Raw genomic sequence first — 26,567 nt, 5'->3', positions numbered from 1 at the left:
CAGGCGTGGATACTTTGAGACCTGGTAGGTCTCCATTCCATCTCCTAAAACCCACCCACGTGTGAAGATAGCAGTCTACAACAACCTACACGCACACACAAAGGAGGATACTTCTGAAACCACCTTCTCAAACCCACATATGGAGATAACGACCAACCACACACAGTATAATTCAGAGCCATGCCCTGAAATTTCGAATGTCGGTACCAAACTCGGGGCGAATTCTCTTCAAAGTCTCTTTTTTTCCCTTTTTTTTGGAAGCTCATCATCTGAGGATTATAGAAATGCATGATAGCAATGTGAATCACAGCTCTTGTTCATATAAAAACCAATCATTTCCTACCGCTGCCCTACTGGCTGAAAATGTAGTGATCTTCAATAAAATTGCCTTATCAAATTTGAAGCATAATAACTTGGAGTATATATAAAATTTAACTTGAAAGTATAAAAAAGTAAAATAAATGAATCAATAGAATTTACATAATAATGTCATAATTTCTCGTCTTTTGTAGCTGGCACATTTTTTTTTACCCATTTATTGAGTGAAATAACTTGTGTTTTCTCAGAAAATGAAAGAACTTTCAACTTTCAACTACTACGTACTTTCAACTACAGACCAATCAGCCTGCTCCCAATTATCAGCAAAGTCATGGAATCCATCATTGCTTCGGATATGAAATCTTTCCTCTTCTCCAATGGCTTGATCTCTGATCATCAATTTGGTTTCAGACCAGGTCACTCTACTCTGGACATGCTGCTTCTGCTGTCTCAACAATGGATGGAGGTCCTCAATGCCAAACAGGAAATCAGAGCTGTCTCCCTTGACATATCAAGGGCCTTTGATACGGTCTGGCACCCAGCTCTGCTCACCAAACTCTCCTCCTGGTATCCATGGAAATCTCCATGCATGGCTTGCGGACTTCCTCTCTGGTCGTAGTCAACGTGTGGCCCTGAATGGATTTCTCTCATCTCCCCTTCCTGTTCAGGCTGGAGTTCCCCAAGGAAGTGTGCTGGGCCCTGTGCTTTTTCTGGTCTTTATCAATGATCTCTCTGACTCTCTGGAAAATCCTCTCTATCTCTTTGCTGATGACTCCACTCTCTGCCGCTCCATTCCTCTTCCCTCAGATCGGCAGTCTGCAGCCTCCTCACTCTCTGAAGACCTGGACAAAATCACAGACTGGTCAAACAAGTGGAACATGTCTTTCAATCCTGCCAAATCTCACTCTCTTACGATGTCTCTCCGAAAAGATCGACTGGACAACCCTCCCATCTACTTTCTCAACAATCCTCTCCAAGAAGTTCTGTCACTCAAGCTTTTGGGTCTCACTATCTGCCATGATCTTTCTTGGGAAAACCACATTTCCAAGCTGGCCTCCAAAGCCAGTCGCCGACTGGGCATCCTCCGTCGTGCGAAGTCCTTCCTCGGCACACCTGAGCTCCTCACCACATACAAGGCTTTCATCCGCAGCTCAATGGAATACTGTTCTCCCCTATGGGCTGGTGCTCCTGCCTCACACCTGGCTCGGCTTCACGCTGTTGAATCCAAAGCTTTCAAAATCATTGGAATCTCCCGCGATGAAGCTATCTCTGAGGGCCTTTCACTCACTCACCGCAGGCAGGTAGGTGGTCTTTCTGTCTTCTACCGACTCCTCTCCGGCCTTGCTCCCCCAGCTCTCTCTGTGCTCTGTCCCCCAAATATTCCTACAGGTCGCACAAGATCTGCCAGCAACCCTCTGATGGTTAAACTGCCGAAATCTCGGCTCTCTGCTCACCTTCACTCTTTCATTCCTCTTTTCTCCCGCCTGTGGAACAAACTCCCACACTCCCTTCAATCCCTCTCCTCCCTCCAGGTCTTTAAAACAGCTGTTCACCACCATCTCTTATCTTCCCCCATCCATAACCTTGATCTTTTCTACCCCCACTAATTCACCCCAGATCCACCTTGTTTGAAATTCCAACTTATTTCCTGGAAATCCTGGCAGTGTCCATATGTTTATACCTCTCCCACCCCCCCCACTTCACATGCCTCCCCCCCTTCACATGCCTCCCCCCCTTCACATGCCTCCCCCCCCTTCACATGCCTCCCCCCCCAAAGCCCTCTCCCTCCCACAGATCTCTCGATGTCTCCATGTCTCTCGGTCCCTGCTCTCAAATGTTGTGTTTGTGTCCTTCCCCCTCTCTCCCCATCTTGTCTACCGCTCCCGATGTTATTTGTTTTATGTGTCTGTTTGTCTTTCTGTGTGATAAATGTTCGCTCTTTCACGAGCCTCGATCTTGTATACAAAAAAAAAAAAAAAAAAAAAAAAAAAAAAAAACACTTTCATCCTTAATTCAAGAAGTTTTTGGAAATGCATACTATTTTGTATTGTTACTCACAAAAATTATTGTAAGCTAGCTGTTAACAACATGCTCATACCATTCAATGTAGTTACTACAGGGTAGGCCAAAATAATGTAAAAGGAGATTATTGGGCCCATCGCCCAATATTCCGGTACCTCTAACGTCATCATGGTCATGATTTAGTAAAGTTTGGGAATGCATCATGGCCCTTCCAACATGACAAGTCTATAACAGCACAACGATCAAATTAAACGACACAGAAAATAAGCCACATGTTAAACTGCGGCCTAGACATTTAAAAAAACAATATTAACAGTGCTACATTCTACTACGTATTTCTGTATTCACTATGTATAAAGATGTGGAGAATTTTTGTCGGATGCAAAATTTGTTGCGGCAAATACTCGTTTAAAAATATATATATTTCCACGCTGGCCCTGCCCACAAACAAGAAGTGTTTACACATACAAAATTGATGTCTACTGTTACGTGCTCCTCCCCAACCCCGTGGTCACGGTGTACCTCCGAGCCCCGAGAGGAGTCAGGGCAGAAAAATGTGTTATTCTGTATGTCAAAGATCAATGGTGAAGCCACACCAATTGTTACCAACAAACAAATATTGTATTAAGATCACACAAGAATAACAGTACAACAATAATAGTATTCAAAAGTACAATCACTATGTCCTATGATGGTACCATCAGTTTCGTAATATATAACTCACTGTGCTCCAAGTGAGTGAAACAAGAACATTCCCAATGTCTCTTTCCCTGCTTCAAACCCAAAGTTGATCCCGCTTTCAAGCCAAAGTCAATCCCGGCTTCAAGCCAAAGTCGATCCGCTCCAGCGATCGTCAGATCAATGTCCAATCGAGACCAGAATCCCATTGGGTTGGCAGTTACAGTCCTGCTGCGAAAGCTGCGCAAAGGCGCCCTCCAGGCGACTGGGGAATCACACCCTCGGGTATGGACGTTCCACGGCTCACAGTCGGCGAACCTCAGATTTACCTTCAAAAGCCACGTTGCACACACACACACCAGATAAACGTCTGAATGCGGTGAAAACGGCTGAAGCGAAGCAAAGGAAACTTGCGCGACGCGCAAAGCACGTGAGTCAAAATGGCCGACGGCCCGTACTCGAGACGTAACGGCAGTCCAACAATTCTCTTCGGAATCGATCGCAAAACCTGACACGCAGGTTGATCTGTCACAGCGATAACAACTCTGTCGCAGGAATCCCTTTCCCGGGAAACCCAAAAGTTCGCTAGTGACCTCCGTTCGCTAGCGTTGGCTCAAACCCTCAACGCCGCTCGGCTTCTTCCCCAACTCACTCGCTCCGCCTTCTTTTTTCTTCTTCCTCTTCGTCGTCGTCCTGTTCCCGATCCGGTTTCCGGTTTCTTTTAACTCTAACTTTTTCACCTTTTGAAAACAGTTCATAAACAATAAACCTTTTGAAAACAATAATAGTACATGGAATCAAAAATGTTTACAGTGGATGAAAACCACAACAACGGAAGTGACGAATCTGTAACACTACGATGGCTATAAATTACATACGCTGCCTCCCCCATGTCACATATAACACCGACTTGTTCTGACAGGTCCCTGTTAAATGGCAATCGAACTTACTCGAAACACACGGACCATACTCCACTTACCACAGTCTCGCTATGGATCCCTCCCAACCAGGAAACGATACAGTAATTGCGTATTTTAGAAAGTTGACATTTCCTTGAAGAGGGCAAATATTTAGTTGTCATAATGACATGTATACGTAACTTCGATAAGACATATAGTTTAAGCAACATTCATGGTAAATTTGTACCTACCATAGCTATACACTTGCAAATTGTACTCATGGGTTCATTTGGACTTTTATGGTACTCGATGTGTGACAGTCTAATGGACGTGTTAACTTGGTCAGTGTTATGGGCTTAAGCCAAGGTCACTGATCAAGGTCGGTGACTGATAACAAAGCAACAGCTGCTTCAAACTGCTAAGTTAGCATCTCTCTTCCAAACACATACACCAGTCACCATCAGTTTAGGATTAACAGTGTGAAGTGTGAAGATGGAGGCAAAAGTCTTATTTTACATTCAAAAGTATTTATCTTATTTTAATAAAGCTTTGTTTCTCCCTTTGCAAGGAGACAATGGATATCGTGAGAGTAAATCATATTTTTAATGCATGATATAACTTCAGCACAACTTTGGTCAATAGATGAAGTTCCACCCTCATTACGTATCTGTCATTGTAATCGTCATCAGAAGCATCATCTATTGTTCTCGTATGGTCATTGTAGCATCCAGTTCCTGCTTTACATTGGCAGGATATAGTGCATGCCAAGTTTACTGATGTGCATAAACACCATGATGACTTGCCATTTTCACAACTGCACCTGATCAGTTCTGGTGCCGATCAAGATGAAATCTGGTGCCGGTGATGCGATACATTGGTTGGAAGCATGACTGGTAGCAGGCTTTTATTCACCTCGTCTATCATCCATACAAACTTAGCGGGATCTCGCGAGGAATGACGAGATTCAGCTGCATTTTTCCAAATACAGGATTGAGAGTGGGCCCTCATAACATTCAGCTCAAATGCCTCAGTGGTTGGGGGAAGTGCCATCAACTTTGGAGCTGTGGCGATGTTTGCCCTGGCTGTTTTATGTTTCCAAACATTGAAATTTAGCTGCCATTGAAGTTGCTTATCCCATAAAGTGTGTAGGACAATGATCATGGCCGACACTTGTATGCAAATGAGTTTGAACTTACGTCAGCCCAAAGAATGAATCATAACCTTTCTTACAATCTATAATACCCGGGTAACTTGTTTCTAATTGGTGCAGAAAAGCCGGTGCCAAATTAGCATTTCTGGCCGACTAACCAGTAAATCCAGCACTGTATGTGTTTTGCATGTCGATAGCATGCAGGTGCAGCTACAGTCATGGCCAAAAATATTGGCACCCTTCCCCTTTTTTCAAATAATGCACCATTTCTTCCAGAAAATTGTTGAAATAAAAAAATATTTTGGTATCTACATGGGTATTTCTTTGGTTTGAAGTGGAACAAAACAAAAAAAAGCTGAAAAAATTACTAAATCTTAGCTTATTCCACACAGAAATCCTAAAATGGCCCAGACAATATTATTGGCACCTTTTAGAAGTTGTTAGAAATAATTACATTTCAAGCAGCTGATTCTCCTTTACTTTGGTATTGGACTCACCTGTGGTGAGTTGCAGGTGCCTGCAATATAAAAATCGCTCATGCAACAAGTTTTAATAGAGAAGAGGAGTCAATCTGCTGTTTTGTGTCACTGTGTGTACCGCAATGAGCATGGAGACAAGAAAGAAAACCAGAGAATTGTCTGAGGAGGTCAGACACAAGATTTTAGCCAAGCATGGACAATCTTAAGGTGACAAGTCCATCTCCAGAGACCTTGATGTTCCTATGTCCACCATATGCAATGTTATCAGGAGGTTTAAGGCCCATGACACTGTAGCCAACCTCCCTGACTGTGGCCACAAGAGAAAACTTGATCGAAGATTGTAGTGAAGGATTGTGCGAATGGTGGAGAAAGCACCTCGATCAACTGCCAAACAGATTCAAGCTGACCTTCAGACACAAGGTACGACAGTTTCAACTCGCACCATCCGTTGCCAACACAATGAAATGGGGTTCTATGGTAGGAGACCCAGGAGGACCCCACTGCTGAGAGAGAGACCCAAAACACACCTGAACAAGCCAAAATCCTTCTGAAAGAATGTCCTGTGGACAGATGAGACCAAATTAGAGTTTTTCGCTAAAGCACATCATCTCTATGTTTACAGAAAACAAAATGAAGCCTTCAAAGAAAAGAACACCTTCCCTACAGTCAAATATGGAGGAGGTTCAGTGATGATTTGGGGTTGCTGTGCTGCCTCTGGCACTGGGTGCCTTGAATGTGTGCATGGCATCATGAAATCAGGAGATTACCAAGGCATTTTGGAGTGCAATGTTAAACCCATTGTCAGAAAGCTGGGTCTCCGTCAAAGGTCATCGGTCTTGCAGCAGGAAGATGACCCCAAACACACTTTAAAAAGCACCCAGGAATGGTTCAAGATAAAACGCTGTAATCCCATTGAACACCTGTGGGGAGATCTGAAAACAGTTGTTGGGAGAAGGCACCGTTCAAATCTGGGAGAACAGGAGCAGTTTGCACAAGAAGAGTGGGCCAAACTGCCAGTAGCGAGGTGTAGGAAGCTCATTCGACATTCATGGCTATAGGAAGCGCTTGACTGCAGTTGTCTTGTCCAAAGGTTGTGCTACCAAATATGAAGTCTAAGGTGTGAATAATTTTGTCAATGCCATTTCCTCTTGTTTTCTGATTTAAAAGGATATATTAAGTTCTGAATCAAAAACAAATAGGCTCCGGGCCAGGTATGGTCCATCTGCACCCCCCCCCCCCCCCCACAACTCTCCGACCCTGGGTTTTTCTGAACCATTGGGGTGTCCTGGGGTGGAAATCAACTGGTAACAGTAAATAAACTTGGACTCACTACCCATTTGGTACCTATATTGGATGGTACCCTCAAAACAGCATATTTTTAAATCCGCGTTGCGCCATATTCGACACACGTGTTCTTTTGGTATTTGTGCCTGCTAATATTAACTCAGAATAAAAAGTTATATACCAAAAGAAAGCTGTTCATCTACTGATCATCATAGAATATTGACACATTACTTATAATGGTACCTTAATGGTCATAACTAGTGCTGAATAGCAGTACCCCACTTTAACGTAACATAATTCGGTATCGACCGTACTATTTCATCTTACACACATAATATGAACACATTACACCTGATATGCTTACATATATATTTTATTGGCTTTCTCCTGTATATCAGCTTTAATTTGATACCAGATACATCCCCGTAGCTTCAATTCTCTTTTTTATACAGCGTGTCAAAGATACTACCGGTATGGGGTGATATTGTAGGCGATGCTGCATTTGTCAATTTACAAATGCTGCCACGTATATCATGTACATATATGTTGGACACATGACAAAATCTATGTATTGTTAATATGTGTTACTTAATATATTGTTGTATTGATGTATCACTGTAGTTTATTGCAGGAATTTTGACGAAAATGGCATGCAGATCCTTCCATGTTTGTATCCTGCGTAAATTGAGATCATCAGATTGTACAATTATGTTATTTAAGTGTCTCTTACAGCGACAGAACGAGTCAATTAGTTAAGTTAAACACCTTTTTTTACATAGTTAAGTATGCAATATAAGATATTTTTTATAATTAAGATGCAATTTATAATAATTATTCAGCTTGGTACTTACCAATATTTTGATGTGTTTTGCAGGTGAAGCAACAACGCTAATATGGAACATCCGGCGCGAGCGAAACGTACACGTGAGAGTGAACAACCACCCATTGTGTGCATAACTCATGTAAAGGGACTGAGCTATGGAGAGTTGCACTTGTTATCTGGACTCAAAAATTCTGAGAAGAAATTGGCCAAGCTGCAGGAGGTCAAAGAAAGACGCCTTGCACAACCCCCACAGTCTCCGCATATGATGAAGGACACATGTGATTTGGTCCCTGAATCTCTGGCCGAACACCATGGTTTCCACTGGGAGTGTTACAAGCGTTTCACGATGAACTTAGACAGACTGAACCCTCCTACTACAGGTACATCTGAAACAACTGGTGCCACAACTCAGCGGATGGCCCGTACTAGTTCTGGTGACAAGATCATATTTAAGCCAGACTGTATCTTCTGTTCTTCGGAAAGTCGTAAAAAAGTGAAAGTGCATGGCAGTTGGACTACCCAGGGGATGAGCCAGTTCGAGTATGAAGGCTGGAAGACGGTACTGGAGATGGCTGAAATGAAGCAAGATGAAACGCTCTTAATGAGGATCCGAGGCCATGATCTTTTTGCCTCTGAGGCAAAGTTCCACAAAACTTGCCGTATGAAGTATATGCAAAAGCCAGAGAAATGGCGCAGTACTGACGAAGAGGCACAGCACCATCAAGGAGAATTAGAAGAAGCCCACAGACAGGCATTCGATGTGGTATGTGATGCCATTGAAAGGGATGTGTTAATGGCCAAGAAGATAATGAAACTATCCGACCTGAGGCAAATGTATGTCATTAACCTGCAAACCAGCAAATATGCGAATCCTGACTACCGAGCCAGCAAACTAAAACTGAAGCTTGAAAACCACGAGCCTTTCAGGGAGAGACTATCATTCTGTGATCTGGGAAAGTCCTACATAATATTCAGCACTGCAATTGACGTCCAGACAGCAGTGAAACAAGCCTTCAAATTGGGATCAAGAGATATGATTGAGAGTGCAGGTAGCCATTTACGACTGTCAATTCTGGATGATTTCTCGAATGCCCCAGAACTGAAATGGCCACCAAGTCCTTCTGATCTCCAACAAATGGACGATGTTATACCAGATTCACTCAAGAAGCTGCTATGCTACATCATAACTGGAACAACATCAGCAAGGTCACAACGAAGCCAGCGATTAGTTCAATCAATCGGCCAAGATATCTGTCGCGCTGCCACCAAAGGCTCTTGGAAGCTTCCAAAACACATCATCATGTGCACGTCCCTGAGACATCTATACAGAAGTGAAAAGCTCATAACCCTTCTTAATAGAATGGGACACTGTGAGAGTTATTCATTTTCACTTGAATTGGAGACTGCACTGGCCGAATCAGTGATGAAGTCATCGACACAACTCTCCAACCAAATCATCAGGTCACCACGAGAGCCGTCTGTCTTCCACTCGGAGTTTGACAATTTCGACTCATTGGTGAATGATCTGACAGGAAAAGGTTCTGTTCATACAGCACACGGGATCATGATGCAAGAAGTCAGTGATGATCATGCCGCATCTGGTCCAGCAAGGCCAACTCAAGTTAGGACCAAACGGCGTTCTCTGCAGTTGACGGAAGCAACCATATTACCTGACTGCTATGTGACCAAAAGACAAAGCCCGAAACTTCAAGTAAAACAGCTTCAATATCCAGGATCTGTAGGAGAAAGAGGAACATCGACCAAACTCCAGACTCTATGGATCATGATCCGTCTCAAGGCAGAAACACAACAACAAGTTCCTGGTTGGACCGGTTTCATCTCAGAGACAGGTGAAATACCAAAGAAGCTCACAACGATAGACTACTATCCCGTCATCAATCAACCAATTACCGAGTACAAAACTGTCCAGGAATGCTTGCGTGCTGCTGAAGAGGCCACCAGAGAAGTTGGCCAGCCTTATGTCATTACCACATTCGATTTGGGGGTATGCATGAAGGCATTCCCCCTAGTATGGAACTCCCCCGACAAGTACGAAAGTCACATCATTCTAATAGGCACCTTCCACCTTGTTTGTGCTTACATGAAAATGATGGGTAAGAAGATGGCTGGGTCTGGTCTGTCAGATATCCTCCTGGAAGCAGGATTGATCGGTAGTGGATCTATCACAGGTGTGATGTCGGGAAAGAATTATGACAGAGCGTTACACTGTCATAAACTTATGCTGGAATGCTTGGAGAGGCTTCTCTTGGCGGAATACCTCAACGAAACTAATGCTGATGACCTGTTCGCGTCCCTCCCTGACGACTCAACTAGAAGACTGCAAGATCTTGTTGAATCCCCCAGTCAAATGACCTTAGAAGCTGTCTCGACAGATGAACTCATCATGAAGGTCATAGATAACTATGATACATTTCGACAGAGTGTAGCAAAGGGACGATTGGGGAAAACTGCTGAGCTCTGGGTGTCGTACATGGACCATGTACGTCTAGTCCTCTCACTCCTTGAAGCTGTAAAGACTAACAACTTTGTCTTGTATGTTGCGTCCATCAACGGTATGACTCCCCTCTTCTTCAGCTTCGGTGGCCAAAACTACGCCAGGTATTTGTCGTATTTCTCCATCTTCTTAGCCAACGTAGATAGCTCGCACCCGGGAGCTTTGACCCTCATTCGACGAGGAGCAATCAGTGTTGCTCGCTCCTTTATCCCTGGGAATCGCTGTGCTGTTGACAAGACAATGGAGGAAACCTTCATGAGACATGCAAAGCCAATAAAATATATATGTAAGCATATCAGGTGTAATGTGTTCATATTATGTGTGTAAGATGAAATAGTACGGTCGATACCGAATTATGTTACGTTAAAGTGGGGTACTGCTATTCAGCACTAGTTATGACCATTAAGGTACCATTATAAGTAATGTGTCAATATTCTATGATGATCAGTAGATGAACAGCTTTCTTTTGGTATATAACTTTTTATTCTGAGTTAATATTAGCAGGCACAAATACCAAAAGAACACGTGTGTCGAATATGGCGCAACGCGGATTTAAAAATATGCTGTTTTGAGGGTACCATCCAATATAGGTACCAAATGGGTAGTGAGTCCAAGTTTATTTACTGTTACCAGTTGATTTCCACCCCAGGACACCCCAATGGTTCAGAAAAACCCAGGGTCGGAGAGTTGTGGGGGGGGGGGGGGGGGGGGGGTGCAGATGGACCATACCTGGCCCGGAGCCTAAAAGGTTCTGTAATATTAACAGTGAAATAAAGAATTGTGTCGACCAAATACTTTTGTCAATTTCAACTTATTTTTAGAGAAAATTGTGAGTTATTTGAAAAAAGTGCAAGGGCGCCAATATTTTTGAACATGACTGTATGAATGAAGTGGATTCCTTCACAATATTTGTGAGGTCAGCTGAGGTATTACCTTGTGCTGGTAGCTTTTGGCGTGCCTGAAACACTTTCAACTTGACCTTCCCAATACCCCCAGCATTGTGCGACAGTGTCACATCCGTATAGAGAGTGGGCAGCCAAGACATCATGAACTAGAATGGCACTCGGTAGAGCACATACCTCCGCCAGGCTGAACAGTTTGTTTTGTATCCCACTGATGGGCCGGAGCTGGATTCGGACCTAAACCAAATTCTAATCGGCTTGTTCTTGTCACCTAACCAACTCGTCCACAAAGTTTATTCATAACTCGTCCATAACCTTTAAAAAAAATCATGTTATATATATATATATATATCGCTTTTCGCCCGATCTCTCAATGGTGAAGAATCACTTAAATTAAATAATTATCGTATCCGAATCTATATTCAGATCTTCACCAACATCGAATAGATTAGTCCTTGTCACACACCCAACCTCTCCACCAAGTTTCGTCCAAATCCGTCCATAACTTTTTGAGATATTCTGCTATATGTCGGCTTTGGCCCTATCGTGCAATGGTGAAGAATTACTTAAAAAATTATAGTAGCCGGATCCAGATCTTCACCAAAATCTAATCGTTTCGTCCTTGTCACATACGCGACCTCTCTGCCAAATTTCGTCCGAACCCGTCCACAACTTTTTGAAATATCTTGTTCACAAACAGACAGGGTGAAAACATCCTCCATCCACCTTTGGTGGCGGAGGTAATGATATCCTTGTGAGTCTCAGCTGATGCTCTGATGTCAATGCTTTTCCTCTGTCTAGAAGTCGGTTCCAACGTCAGCGAGCGTTTCAGTTGTATTCTCTTGTAAAGGCAGAGGAGCACTGTCTCTGCAATGGACACTGACAGATGAGTCGTCACATTGGCCTCTTCCTGAGCATTCACTAGGTCTTGTTGTTTGATGAGCAAGCCACTTGCCAACAAGACTTGCTGCCGGTTAGCGCAAACCTGCCCAAACTTTTCCATTTTCCATCCTCTCAGCGACGACCCTTCAGTTGTCCATCATGCCATCTGGGCCATTACCAGTCGTTCAGGCAGCAAACTGGGAGCAATTCAAGTCACCCAGTGTTAGATAATTCAGGACCTGAGGCCCGTGGCACATCCCGAAAATGAATGAGGACAAAAATCAGACCGACAAACTCGCGGAGAGGGTGACGTCACACGAAGGCTCATCTGAGCCAATGGACATGCCGCGCCGGGACCATGGAGTGTGGCGCCTGACTTTTGTTCCCGGAAACCATGCCTGGAAAGGGCGGGGCATCACCCTTGACCCCCGCCAGACTCCACCCCTCCTCAGATGCATATAGGGTGGAACAGCAAATCGGTCTAGATAATACACAGTAAGCAGACAGAATCAGACAGAATCTGGCAGTTCAAGTTCAATCCAGGACAGAAGAAGACGGTACAAGACAGGACGGAGACGACATCGTTCAGGGTCTGATGGCTATCATCCAGTCTGGTCTTCGATTTCCATTGTGTTTTGTCAGAGCTGTTCACTGGAGGTGTCAACCTGCGGCGTTCTATCTGTCAGGGGAACGGAAAGGAGCATCAGAGTGGGCCTGGAGAACAGTTTAATCCAAGAGAGCACTGGAATCTACTCCCCATTACCCTTTCCCCTTGCGCAGGGAAGCGACACTCATCCGTCCTTGCTCGATGAGCCACGTGGTTATCCAAAGCCTCGCCCTGATTTTTCTTCCTGAAACCTCTCCACCTTTTTCTCAGGTGGGAGTCTGATATGGCGTCAATGTTATGTTGAATAGGTAATATTGTATAAGGGGTGTATAGACGGGTAGGATCAGCACTGTCTCTTTTTGCTTTTGTACATTGCCGCACCACACAAATTTACCCCATTGTTGTTGTCTTTTGTCACACCACACAAATAAATGTCTTTGCCCTGCTGTACTTTGTGAATAAACCTTGATTGTATGAATTTTCCACAAAACTTTCCACACCCCTTTTTTTAAAAAATAATAAAACCCTCTTGCATGTGTTCTTTCAATCTACCTGTGATATATTTTCCTCCATCGGTCTAGCATAGCGTTAGCCGGGACGTTCTTCCCCACCCATTTGGTTCCACCATGTAGCTGGTATGTACTCTTATTATCATTCACGATTAGTCTGGCTGCATCTTATTAAATAAGATAAAGATCAGTATGTATCGATGGCATGATCCCCGGTTAGATAAGCCATGTGACCCCCAGGTAAACGGTGTCAGACGGAGGACCTTGGGAGATTTGGTCCACTATTTGGCATTCATGGATGATTGGCAACCTGTCGGACCAGGGAGTTATCCATGACTGGTGGCCTCAGGACCGGTCGTTCGGTAGGAGCCCGTGAACTATACCCTCCACTATCTTGGACTATACCCTCCGTTGGGTGACTGACAGGATTCAGAGGATCAATTTATCCTTCTAATTTCAAATTTTCTGTCTGTGGCATCTTCAGTGATACGAGCCTTCATCTCTTTGTGCAAGTGAGTTGTAGACATGTTGTCATCTATGATTTTTTGCTGTAACCTTTATCGGTAACTTTGGCTAAATTTGACCTTGATCAGTGACCTTGGCTAAATTTCACATTGATCAGTGACCTTGGCTAAATTTGACTTTGATCAGTGACCTTGACTAAATGTGATCTTGATCAGTGACCTTGACTAAATTTGACTTATCAGTGACCTTGGCTAAATTTGACCTTGACTAAATTTGACCTTGATCAGTGACCTTGGCTAAATTTGACTTTGATCAGTGATCTTGACTAAATTTGACCTTGACTACATTTGACCTTGATCAGTGACCTTGGATAAATTTCATTTACTTTGAACTACATACATGAAGTACATTATTCTATGAAGTACCATGAATAGATGAACTTGAACAATGGGTACACTTTGGAAATGTTTTGTGATATTAATGTATGTTACTATCACCTGTTGTTGGCCTAATGGTTAGGGCGGCGGGTTTGGGATCCTAAGGTCCCGAGTTCGAATCTCATTGAATTAACGCCAGGTGGGGTTGACTCAGCCTGTCATCCTTCTGAGATCAGCAAAATGAGTACCAGATAACTGGTTTGGTCAGTTTGGTTGATGTATCAGCGGCAGACGTGCCCACAGAAAAATGATGCAACCAGCAGCCGGGTGGCTGCACACGAACGACCCACCCAGTACGTTACTATGGCAACTGAACATTGGTTCATTGGGGAAACTTTTCTTTTTCTATGAATGAAGTTGCTGAGAATGAATGAAGTGAACACAGTGATGACAAAAAAATAGGATGCAGGTACATCAGAGAAAAAAAAAAAAAAAAGATATCTTATGAATGTCAAACTGGTAAAAAAAAAAAAAAAGAAGGTTTTCAAAGTATATTCTATGCAGAAACTGTGAAAAAAAAATTCACTTGACCTTGACTTTTTCTCAATGACCTTGAACTCAAATTATCTTGGATATCTGTCTCTTGGATAGCCCATATCAAAGAGCTTATGAATGGATACTTGGAATATGTTTGTACAATTTTAGGTCTGCACTCTAGAGTTATCCAAATTTCTAAAATACGCAATGAATGTGTGTTTGCCATGGAAAGAGGTATTTCTTTTGTCAAAATGCCCAAAGATGCCAGGCTGGCACCCACAAGTTTCTCAATGACCAGGGTCTCGGAGTCAGAATCGAGAATAAATCGTGGTGGGACTTCCAGTGTAAGGTGAACCTTAAAATCATTCATTCTTTTTTTCTATTAATCTCATTTATTCCTATTTTAACGAATATATTTTAGTCATTTAATAATTATATTGTTCATCAGTATATTTACAGTAATGAAGACATGTTTGATCCAAATTATGTCATATAACTACCCCAAGGTATATAAGGGTAGGCTGGGGGGAATGTAGCAACTTGGTAGGAGCCAAAGTGGTAAATTGTGAGTACCGGTACTGTATTTGAAACACTCATTCATATTGAAGTATGAATGAAGTGCAAGAACCGCTATTCAAACCATTACGTCACTGGGTCTACTTCTGATGCAAAGATAACTTTAATGAAGAGCATTCAAAGAGAAGAGATTGCATAATTAAATTACTATATTAAAATCGTGATGTGTTGGGAAGAATTACTTCCTTCTGGAATTTTAAGGAACTCGAGCCAAGGTTTATTGAAATGACGTCATGACGGTGTGTTGTGATTGGCTGGTTGACTTGAATATAAATGAGGGAATGATTCATTTTAAAAATAAATCGTGAAATGAAGAGAACTTAAACTTCAATGTATAAAATACTGAAGAATCATCATATGTTATGATATTAGAAATGAGAAAATAAATAAAAACATCAATCTGGGCTGATTGTACAAACACCATCAATGTCAATGTTGTAGCGGCTGCCGCTGGGTTTTCACAATCGCCTTGCACCTATCAAGGACGCGGAGCGATCACCATGCCGGGCTCGTCCAGGACGCCCGGGCAGGCCCGCGCTCAACTTGCCAGGCCTCGGTCGGGACGCCCGGGCATGCCCGGGCATGCCCGGGCAGGCTCGCCCTCAACTTGCCAGGCCGCAGCCAGGACGCTGGGCCACGCCCCCTGGCGCCGGGCCTGGGCAAACGCTCCGGGATAATTGGTATATATATTGCTGCCCGATAAACGGGTTTTCAGAGTGCCTGAGTGTTTGATTTGATTAAAGCAACTCGGATGAATTCCAGCTTTTTGTCGCGTCCATTCTTCCGATCGACGTGGGAGCCCCAGCTCCTTCATTGGTGACCTATCGACATGGACACGGCAGTCGCCCTTAAACTGCCTACCTTCTGGGAGGCTCACGCGGCGGTTTGGTTCGCACAGGCGGAGTCCCTGTTCGCCCTGCGAGGCATCACGGCCGACGACACCCGCTTCCACCATGTGGTAGCTGCGCTCGGTTCGGCTACCGCGGCCCGCGCCCTGAGCCTCCTCGAGAGCCCGCCAGCCGCTGACAAATACGGCGCGATTAAGAAGCTTCTCCTCGATGCTTTCGCCCTCCCATCGGCGGAACGCGCACGGCGCCTGCTCGAACTGCCTGAGCTCGGCGACATGCGCCCTTCCGAGCGAATGGACTACATGCTTTCACTGCTCGGCGAGCACTCTCCGGCATTCCTGTTCCGGGAGCTGTTCCTCCGTCAGCTGCCTAACCCGGTACGCCTCGCCCTGGCAAGCACGACGATCACAGATCCCCGGGCCCTTGCCAGAGAAGCCGACAAGATCTCCGCCGCAGGACAGCGCATCGCAGCGGCGACATGGGACCCACCGCCGTCCGACGCAACACCCATGGCGCCCGAGCACCCGGCACGGTCGACGGCCGAACTGCCGACGCAATTGGCGGCCGCTACACCGAGCCGACCACCTCCAGCACGACGACCGGGGCCTCCACCTGACCAAGCGTGGTGTTACTATCATGCCAGGTTCGGACAGAAGGCCCGGACATGCCGACCCCCGTGCACCTTCGGCAGGCCGGGAAACGGCCGAGCCGGCGTTCATTACCAGCCATGAGCGCCGGCCACACGGGCAACTTACTGTTCATCACGGATAAAGCGTCCGGACGGCGCTTCCTGTGCGACACCGGCGCCCAACTGAGCGTCATACCCGCCTCTGACCAGGACAGGCAATCCGCGGTTTGCGGCCCCTCCTTGGTTGCGGCCAACGGATCGACCATCCGCACCTTCGGCCCGCGCAACGTCACCCTCTGCTTCGGCGGCCAACGCTTTGCTTGGACGTTTGTAACCGCAAACGTGCCCATGGCTCTGCGAGGCGCCGACTTCCTCTGCGCACACGGACTGCTGGTGGACGTCCAACGGCGTCGTTTAATCAACGCCGAAACCTTCAGCTCCCTGGTATGCACATTGAGCAGCTCCGCGCCGACCGAGCTGGCATGCACCGTCCCGGCGGCGAACGAGTTTGCTCGCCTGCTCACGGAGTTCCCGGCCCTCACGCGGCCGACGTTTTCGGCCGTCGCGGTACGGCATGGGATCGAGCACCACATACCAACCACGGGCCCGCCGGTCTACGCCAGGGCCCGCCGCCTCGACCCAGCCAAGCTCGCCGTAGCGAAGGCCGAATTCGACGCGTTGGAGCACCTCGGCATCGTGCGGCGCTCCGATAGCGCGTGGGCCTCGCCACTGCACATCGTGCCAAAGCCGGGGGGTGGATGGCGCCCGTGTGGCGACTACCGCCGTCTCAATGATGCTACCACCCCCGACAGGTACCCGATCCCGCATATCCAAGACTTCTCCGCCCGTCTGGCGGGACGGGTCATTTTTTCGAAAATTGATCTCATACGGGGATATCACCAGGTACCTGTCAGGGCGGCCGATGTCCCTAAAACGGCAGTCATCACGCCGTTCGGCTTATTCGAATTCTTGCGGATGCCGTTTGGTCTCAAGAACGCGGCTCAGGCGTTCCAGCGCTTGATGGACGGCGTGCTGCGTGACCTGCCGTTCCTTTTCGTTTACCTGGACGACATCCTCGTCGCCAGCACGTCCCGGGCCGGGCACCTCCTCCACCTCCGAACACTGTTCGGGCGCCTCAGCGAGCACGGCCTCATCGTCAACCCGGCCAAATGCCACTTCGGCACGACGGCCGTTGATTTTTTGGGCCACCACATCACCAAGAACGGGGCCGTGCCGCTGCCAACCAAGGTCGAGGCCATCACCACGTTCCCGCGTCCCCGCACCATAAAGGCCCTGCAGGAATTCCTGGGAATGGTGAATTTTTATCACCGCTTCGTGCCCCGCGCTGCTCAACTCATGCGGCCCCTCTACGAAGCCCTCCGGGGCAAGCCGGCCAAGCACGACATCGCCTGGTCCGCAGCAATGGACGCGGCCTTCCAACGCTCAAAGCGGGCCCTCGCCGACGCAACACTGCTCGCTCACCCGGTGCTCAACGCTCCCATCGCCCTCACCACGGATGCCTCCGACTACGCGGTGGGCGCCGTACATGAGCAATGGGTGAACGGGGTTTGGCAGCCACTCGCTTTTTTCAGCCGGCAGCTCCGGCCGAACGAGCTCAAATACAGCACGTTTGACCGGGAGCTCCTCGGTCTACACCTGGCCGTCCGCCATTTCCGCCACCTCCTGGAGGGCCGACCTTTCACGGCGTTCGTCGACCACAAGCCGTTGGTTTACGCCATGGCCAAGGTCACGGAGCCATGGTCGGCCCGCCAACAGCGCCACCTCTCCGCCGTGTCGGAGTTTACCACGGACATCCGGCACGTCGCCGGCAAAAACAACGCCGTGGCCGACTGTCTTTCCCGGGCCAGCGCGAACGCGGTCCACCTGGGCGTGGATTTTGCGCTTATGGCGGCGGACCAAACCACCGACACCACGGTGCAAGCCCTCCGGGCGGCGGACACGGGCCTCCGCCTGGCCGACATCCCCTGCGCGGACACTGTCCTGCTCTGCGACGTCTCCCAAGGCCAGCCTCGCCCCATCGTGCCCGTCACCTGGCAACGCCGCATCTTCGCCTCCCTCCACGGCCTTTCCCACCCGGGCCGGAAAGCTTCCCAGAAGCTGGTGTCGGCGCGTTTCGTCTGGCACGGCCTTCGTCGGGACGTCCGCGATTGGACCAGCACCTGCACGGCCTGCCAACGGGCCAAGGTCCACCGACACACCCAGGCCCCGCTGGCACCTTTCACCGTGCCCGAACGACGTTTCGACCACGTCAACGTGGATCTGGTGGGCCCCCTCCCCCCGTCACGGGGGTTCACACACCTGCTCACCATGGTGGACAGGACCACCAGGTGGCCGGAGGCCGTTCCCCTCGTCTCCACCACCACCGCCGACGTGGCGCAGGCTTTCATCGCCACCTGGGTCGCCCGCTTAGGCGCACCGGCGGACATCTCATCAGACCGCGGACCACAGTTCACCTCCGAGCTGTGGGGCGCGGTCGCCCGCAACCTGGGGGTCAAGCTCCACCGTACTACGGCCTACCACCCCCAAGCAAACGGATTGTGCGAGCGATTCCACCGCTCCATGAAGGCCGCGCTCATGGCCGGCCTTCAAGACGGCGGTTGGGCCGACCGGCTGCCGTGGGTCCTTTTGGGCCTTCGCACGGCCCCCAAGGAGGACCTCCAGGCATCCACCGCCGAGCTTGTCTATGGCCAGGCGCTACGCGTCCCGGGCGAATTCGTGCCCGACGCTACCAGTCCCTGGTCCGCAGCTCACCAGCGCTCGGACCTCCAGGAGGCCGCCCGACGGTTTGCCCCCGTGCCAACATCCCGCCACGGTGACCCCCAGTCCTACGTCCCCCCAGCACTCTGCACAGCGGAGTATGTTTTTGTGCGTCACGACGCACATCGGTGGCCACTCCAGCCGCCGTACGACGGGCCCTTCCGGGTGCTGCGACGGGACGACAAGTCGTTCGTCATCGACATCGGCGGCAGGTCGGACCGGATTGCGGTGGACCGCCTCAAGCCGGCGCACGTGGACGTCGACCACCCACCACGGGTGGCCCTTCCGCCGCGGCGAGGCCGCCCCCCGTCCACGGTGCCCCCCACTCGACCGCCCACCACCTCACCGGACCCCCTCCCACGACCCGCCAGGGGTCGCTTCGGCCGGGTCATCAGGACCCCCCTCAAATTGACCCTGCCGGTGCAAGTCGATTCTGGGGGGACGTGTGTAGCGGCTGCCGCTGGGTTTTCACAATCGCCTTGCACCTATCAAGGACGCGGAGCGATCACCATGCCGGGCTCGTCCAGGACGCCCGGGCAGGCTCGCCCTCAACTTGCCAGGCCGCAGCCAGGACGCTGGGCCACGCCCCCTGGCGCCGGGCCTGGGCAAACGCTCCGGGATAATTGGTATATATTGTTACAGACACGACTTTGATGTTATGGTGGGCCGAGCGGAATGGCCGCCGTGTCCGCACAAGTTACCCGATTATACTCGAACGTTGCCGAGTCGCGCTACGCTAGATCAATGAAGGAAAAGGACACAACGGCTGGGATTAAAATGACACGACACCAAGGGTTCAGTTCTCAAGACCTCCGGAGGAGGTTATATTATGGCGGAAGGTCAGATTACAACGATGAGAGGTACAACATAGGAAGGTAGGCACTTAAACACGGTCTTATAATAGCCCCGACAGACGACAGATAAACAGGACAAAAACTGACTCACACGGGGATTGATGGCAAGGAAAGCGGGTCTTCGATGGCCAGCACAAGGTGCACCTTGTGCTCAGGGACAGGATAGCGCGGCCCAAAAGATGCAGGAGGTCTCTCAGCGCTCGGAGGTAGTGACTTCTCTTTCTCCAAGCTGGGGGCGCATCTCTCGTCACATCCGGTAAGTCGCTGCGTATATCCGGCGGGGAGTGACACGCCCTCGGCTCGTTAGCTCCGCCCCAGATGGAATCGGTCCGCCCTTCTTATTGGGTGCGGGGGGGGTTACCAGGCTCCGCCCTTGACGAGGAGCTGACAGCCAGCCCCTTCGTGGTAACCCCGTGGAGCGCATGGGTAATGGCGGCTAACTGAGCCGGAGTGAGGACGCACACTCCCCGCGCGCGCCGTTGTTGTAGTTGTTGTTGTTGTTGTAGTTGTTGTTGTAGTTGTTGTTGTAGTTGTTGTTTGGGGAAGAAGATGGGAGGAGGTATGGGAAGGTCCTAAACTCACTACTGGTGCCATATAATCACATTCTGGTGCAACGAAGTCAGAATTAATGGAAACGAGTCCTTAACTGACATAGACTAAGAATAACTAGCAAGATGTCCGAAAGTTGTCTACGTGAGATGCGGTGGACCTGGGCACGACATTTAATGGGGGAAAGAGGGGAAGGTCGGTTCTACAGAGTGTTATTTACAGGCAATGGGACTAGGGAATGGGGGATTGGGGATAGTTGGGGAGTATTGGGGAAATAGGGGAGTATTTACAAGCGGATATTGAGGCCAAGTCCCATATCCGCAACAATATATTGCTGCCCGATAAACGGGTTTTCAGAGTGCCTGAGTGTTTGATTTGATTAAAGCAACTCGGATGAATTCCAGCTTTTTGTCGCGTCCATTCTTCCGATCGACGTGGGAGCCCCAGCTCCTTCAATGTGTTATTTCTGCATAAAATGATGAGACAAAGCAGACCGATTTATACTCTGGTTTCTCTTCAATTCGTATAAATGTTTCGCCTTTTACTAAAGATTTCCGTGGAGAGGAACATCTACGAGTCCGAGTATTTTTTGATGCCCTGTATTTATATGGGGCGGTATTTAAATAAAAAAAGAACAATTTTATCATCTCCCCACCAAGATGGACAGAGGTTATGTCTGTATTCACCCCATGTCTGTTACTTGCGAAATTGAACATTTTCAAGTTTATTGGTTGGTTGGTCTGGTCTGTTATTAGTCCCCTACCGGTGTACACCGGAGGGGACTCTAGGTTTGCCCTCCGTCCCTCCGTCTGTCAGTCTGTCCGTCTGTCAGTCCGTCACGCAAACAACAGCTTTCCGGACTTTTTTCCTAAACTCTTAATGCTAATGATTTCAAACTTTGTACATGGTTTCCTCGTGATAAGTTACAGATCAAGTTCGAACTTCACGACGTTTCGATCATTTTTGACAAAGTTATGGCACTTTGAACGTTGGTAATTTCCCCAACAGTTTTCCGGACAACAGACTCCCGGTAGGGGACATGTGTTGCAGCGCAATACCCAGAGAATGCTTGTTCTGTTTGTTTGTCTGTTTGTATGTCAGTTGCCTACAGATCTCAATTTTAAACCGATTTCTCACAAAACTTCACCAAACGGCACAGTTGGTCATAATGAAGAAGCCTATTGATTTTAAGGTGAAAAGGTCAACATAGGCCACTCACCGCACCACAGGCAGGTAGGTGGTCTTTCTGTCTTCTACCGACTCCTATCCGGACTATCTCCCCCAGCTTTATCTGTGCTCTGTCCCCCAAATATTCCTACAGGTCGCACAAGATCTGCCAGCAACCCTCTTCTGGTGAAATTTCCAAAATCAAGACTCTCTGCTCACCTTCACTCCTTCATTCCTCTTTTCTCCCACCTATGGAGAAAACTCCCCCACTCTCTTCAATCCCACTCCTCCCTCCAGGTCTTTAAAACAGCTGTTCACCACCATCTCTTATCTTCCCCCATCCAAAACCTTGATCTTTTCTACCACCGTTAATTCATCCACTTTTTTGAAATACCAACTTCTTTCCTGGAAGTCCTAGTGTCCATGTGTTTTATACCTCTGCCAACCTCCCCCCCCCCTCCTTCCCATGCCTCCTCCCCCCAAGCCCTCTCCCACCCACAGATCTCCCGATGTCCCTGTTCTCTGCTGTTGTACTTGTGTGCTTCCCTCTCTCTCCCCATCTTGTCTCCTGCTCCCTTTATTGTGTTTTGTGTGTCCGTTTTTTTTGTGATTAATGTTAGCTCTTACACGAGCCTCGATCTTGTATATGAAAAGAAAAAAAAAAAAAAATGCCAAAGGTCAACAATATTGTCGAATTTCTGAAATCCTCAATTTTTATTTGATTGAATTGAAATTTGAAGAGGATTTGCATACAGGTCACTGAATTCAACCACAAATAATTTTTTGAGTTCAATACATGTCAAATTCTAAAATGGTCAATTTTCATCTAATTGACTTTAAATTTGAAGAGGATTTGCATATTTGGTCATATAATTCAATCACCAAATATTTTAAAGGTCAAATTTGTTTTCAGGATTTCGCAAGTATTGTGCTCTACAGTTACACAATGTCTTCCTTGTTTGTTACTTGCAAAATCGAAGATTTTTCATGTATATTGGTTGGTCTTGTGCGTTATCCTGTCTGTCTGTCTGTTTGTCTGTCTGTCTGTCTGTCTGTATGTCAGTCGCCACCAGTTACTATTTTCAACCGATCTTCACGAAACTTCAACAAGTTGTAGAGGTCATCACAATTGAGAAGCCTATTGATTTTGTGGTCGTCATAGGTCATCTGGAGGTCAAATTGCTAAATCGCCATTTTTAATTCAATTGACTTGAAAATTGAAAAGCATTTGTATATTGTCACTAAATTGGGAAACGAACTATTTTTGAGGTCAAAGGTCAACTCGAGGTCAATCACCCAAAATCGTCAATTTTCATCCTGTTGACAAGAGCTTTGATCAAGATTGTGAATTTTGATCTTGATTAAATGGACAATTTGCTGGATCAATTGCAACCTTTTTTCGGGGGTGGGGGTGGATTTTGCAAGTATTGTGCTCTGCATGACGTCTTTTTGTTTGTTTATATGTAAATTGTCCACACGTCACATTTTTACTCGTATCTTAATGAAACTTCACCATCTAGTAGAGGTAGTTTCAAGCTGGAAGCCTGTTTTTGAGGTAAATAGGTCAAAAGATCACAGAGTCACAGTCACATAAATCGTCAATTTTCAACCGATTCACTTGATATATACAGTATATATACAGACTTGGCATTTAATATGGAATTTTTTTTTTTTCTTGACTTGGGTTTACTTTCTGAACTCAGTATATCAATCTGGTGAGTTTCTTTTACACTTTGGTGATTTAATTGTGAAAAGAACCATGTCACTGATTGTCTGTCGCAGCAAGAAGTCAACAACAGGATTATATCACAGGTGGCGTGGCAAAATATACGGACAGGTGCATTTGATGATTAGCTTCACAGTCGGGTATACAAGGGTTGTTGCGTTCTGTATTAGTGGAAAACAACTGCTGCACGTCTCCAAAAGTTATTGCCGCTTCCTCTGGAGATGTTCCGTCAACTCGACAATGCTGTTTGTCATGGAGTGGTGGCTTTACGAAATTACGGCATGAAACAGCGTGCTATTGCTCGGCAGTATGGCATCACTCAAGGTCAGGTGTCAAAGATCCTGAAACGAAATGCTCAGAGGGGTGTCCCTACTCCAATACCGAGGCCAGGACGTCCCCGCAGAACCACAAGGAGGGATGATCTCCAGCTGCACCGGTTAGTCCGCAATGGCCGTACCAAGTCAGCTAATCGGCTTAGGGCTGAGTGGCAGCAACTGACAAATGTGCCTGTATCCAGAAGGCTAGTCAACCAACGACTGGTTCAAGCAGGCTATCGTGCCAGGCGTCCCCTGAGAAAGCCACGCCTGAACAGACAACACCGCCAGCGCCGATTGCAGTGGGCCAGAGAGCACCGTCAATGGCAGCCAGGACACTGGAATCACGTGATCTTCAGTGACGAGTCTAGATTTCTGGTCTATCGTCAAGATGGCCGCGTCTGAGTGTGCAGACAAGTGCATGAAGCCTTCAACAAAGATTGTATAGTGCCAAGAGTCCAAGCTGGAGGTGGTGGGGTGACCGTTTGGGCTGCTTTTCATGCAGGGGGCAAAACTGACCTGGATGTTCTGAATGGAAATCTGAACCAGTTCAAGTACAGGGCCATTCTGGAAGAAACATTGCTTCCATTTGCTCGTGCAGCCTTTCGAGGAAACTTTGTCTTCCAAGATGACAATGCACGGCCTCATCGTGCTCGCATGATCCAACACTTTCTTGCTGACCGTGGTTTTCGAGCATATGGAGTGGCCTGCCATGTCCCCGGATATGAATCCAATAGAGAACTTGTGGGCAGAATTAACGCGTCAAATCGACCACTTGGACGAGCAGCCGACCTCTGTGCGTGAATTACAGCAGGCTATTGTCACTGCATGGCAAGCGATTCCTGTCCAAACCTTGGCAAATCTCGTGAACAGCATGCCTCAACTTGTACGTGCTCTCGTGAATGCTCGTGGGGGTTACACGAAGTACTGAACTGTAATTTTACTGTCCGTAATCCCAGTCGTAATTTAACTTTTGTTTTTGTTAAAACATTTTTTGCCTAATGTGCAAAATAAAGAGATACTTCTGGAAAACGTACAGAAGTTTAAGACAGTACTGTCCATGAATTGAGTTCGATATCAGTTTACATCACTTTCAAGGATCAATTTATTTGTTTCGAAATGTCAAATGTGGTTTTTGTTTCTTTTAAAGGTCACATTAACAAAATCTAGAATAATTTCAACATAATTCCAATGAACCTTTGGTTCTAAGACATCTTGAAAAGTAAGTTCACCCCCACAAAAAAAATATTCCATATTAAATGCCAAGTCTGTATATATGTATATATATATGTATATATGTGCACCAACTTTCTCTGTCTCACCGAAACCTGGCAACAACCTCTGGACTACTACACACTCAACCTCACCACACCCAATGGATATTCCTACGTCACTAAACCACGCTCGGAGGGCCGAGGTGGTGGAATTGCCGTTATCCACCGTCAAGACATCAAGACCAACCTCATCTCCATCTCATCTGCTCCATCATTTGAACACCTGGCTTTAAAACTCTCTGGTCACAGTCAGTCATGGCTGTCGTCTACCGCCCTCCCAAACCACACCCATCATTCCTGTCTGACTTCTCCTACTTTCTGACCCAGCTATGTTCCCTCTCCCCCTCAATCCTCCTCCTTGGTGATTTCAATATCCACATGGACTCCACTGACTCCACAATAACCACTGACTTCACTGATTTACTCACCTGCTTTAACCTCACTCAACATGTCGACTTTCCTACCCATATCCGTGGTCACATTTTGGACCTTGTCTGCTCCACTGGATTAAATTTGCACCATCTCTATGGCTCCGACCTCACCCTCTCTGACCACTTAGCCATCACTCTGACCATCAACATCCCCGCCCCAACACCAAGGCATTATCGCACAATCAACTTCCGTAAGCTAAACGCTCTTTCACCTACCTCATTCTCATCCACCCTCTCTGAAAAAATGTCCACTTCTCCCTTCATTGACCTCCACACCCCTTCCGACCTCACTGACTACTACAACCACACTCTCTCCTCCTGCCTTGACCAGCTTGCGCCTGTAAAAACCAAAACAGTTTCTTTCACCCATTCTGCTCCCTGGTTTACCCCTGAACTCCACCTGATGAAAACTCGTGCTCGCCAACTTGAAAGACTCCGCAATAAAACGGGTCTCACAGTTCACTCCCAAGCCTACAAGGACCACATACAACACTACAAAGATGCCCTCTCCCGCGCCCGCTCTGCCTACTACTCTCAAATTATCCACTCTGGCTCCGGAAACCCAAAAGCACTCTTCTCGACAATAAACAAACTCCTCCGCCCCCTGAACACCACCACCCAGTCATTCACAGTAGACAACTGCATCTCCTTCCTCTCTTTCTTCCAACGCAAAATTGACAACATCTACAACAGCTTGACCACCGCCGCACCCGCTCCCCCTCCAACCACCTGCCCCCCCTTGTCCTGCCATCCCCTGTCTCGGTTCTCCCCAATCTCTCCTACTGACCTCTCTGAACTCCTCATAGGAATGAAAACTGCCACCTGCACTCTTGACCCCATCCCCTCCAGCTTTGTCAAAGCCTCCCTCCCTGCTCTCTCTCCACTTATCATTGCAACAATAAACTCCTCCCTGTCTACAGGCATCGTCCCACCTTCCCTCAAAATTGCTGCTGTTACCCCCATTCTAAAAAAACC

The 26,567-nt window shown here is 47.4% G+C and overlaps 1 protein-coding gene and 1 non-coding gene across 4 annotated transcripts in view; both read left to right on the top strand.

Moving 5' to 3' along the window:
• Positions 1-26,567, top strand: part of LOC137424448 (tetraspanin-15-like) — a 242,881-nt gene that overhangs the window by 9,422 nt on the left and 206,892 nt on the right. The window lies entirely within an intron of this gene.
• On the top strand, positions 21,181-21,294 carry LOC137426333 (U5 spliceosomal RNA). The gene has a single exon (XR_010984291.2). It is a non-coding gene; the product is annotated as a U5 spliceosomal RNA (small nuclear RNA).

The sequence above is a fragment of the Myxine glutinosa genome, chromosome 4, assembly GCF_964187855.1.
Source record: "Myxine glutinosa chromosome 4, kmMyxGlut1.1, whole genome shotgun sequence".
Classification (NCBI taxonomy): domain Eukaryota; kingdom Metazoa; phylum Chordata; class Myxini; order Myxiniformes; family Myxinidae; genus Myxine; species Myxine glutinosa.
The sequence above is the reverse complement of the archived record's forward strand: the minus strand, read 5'-3'. Positions and strand labels throughout refer to the sequence as shown.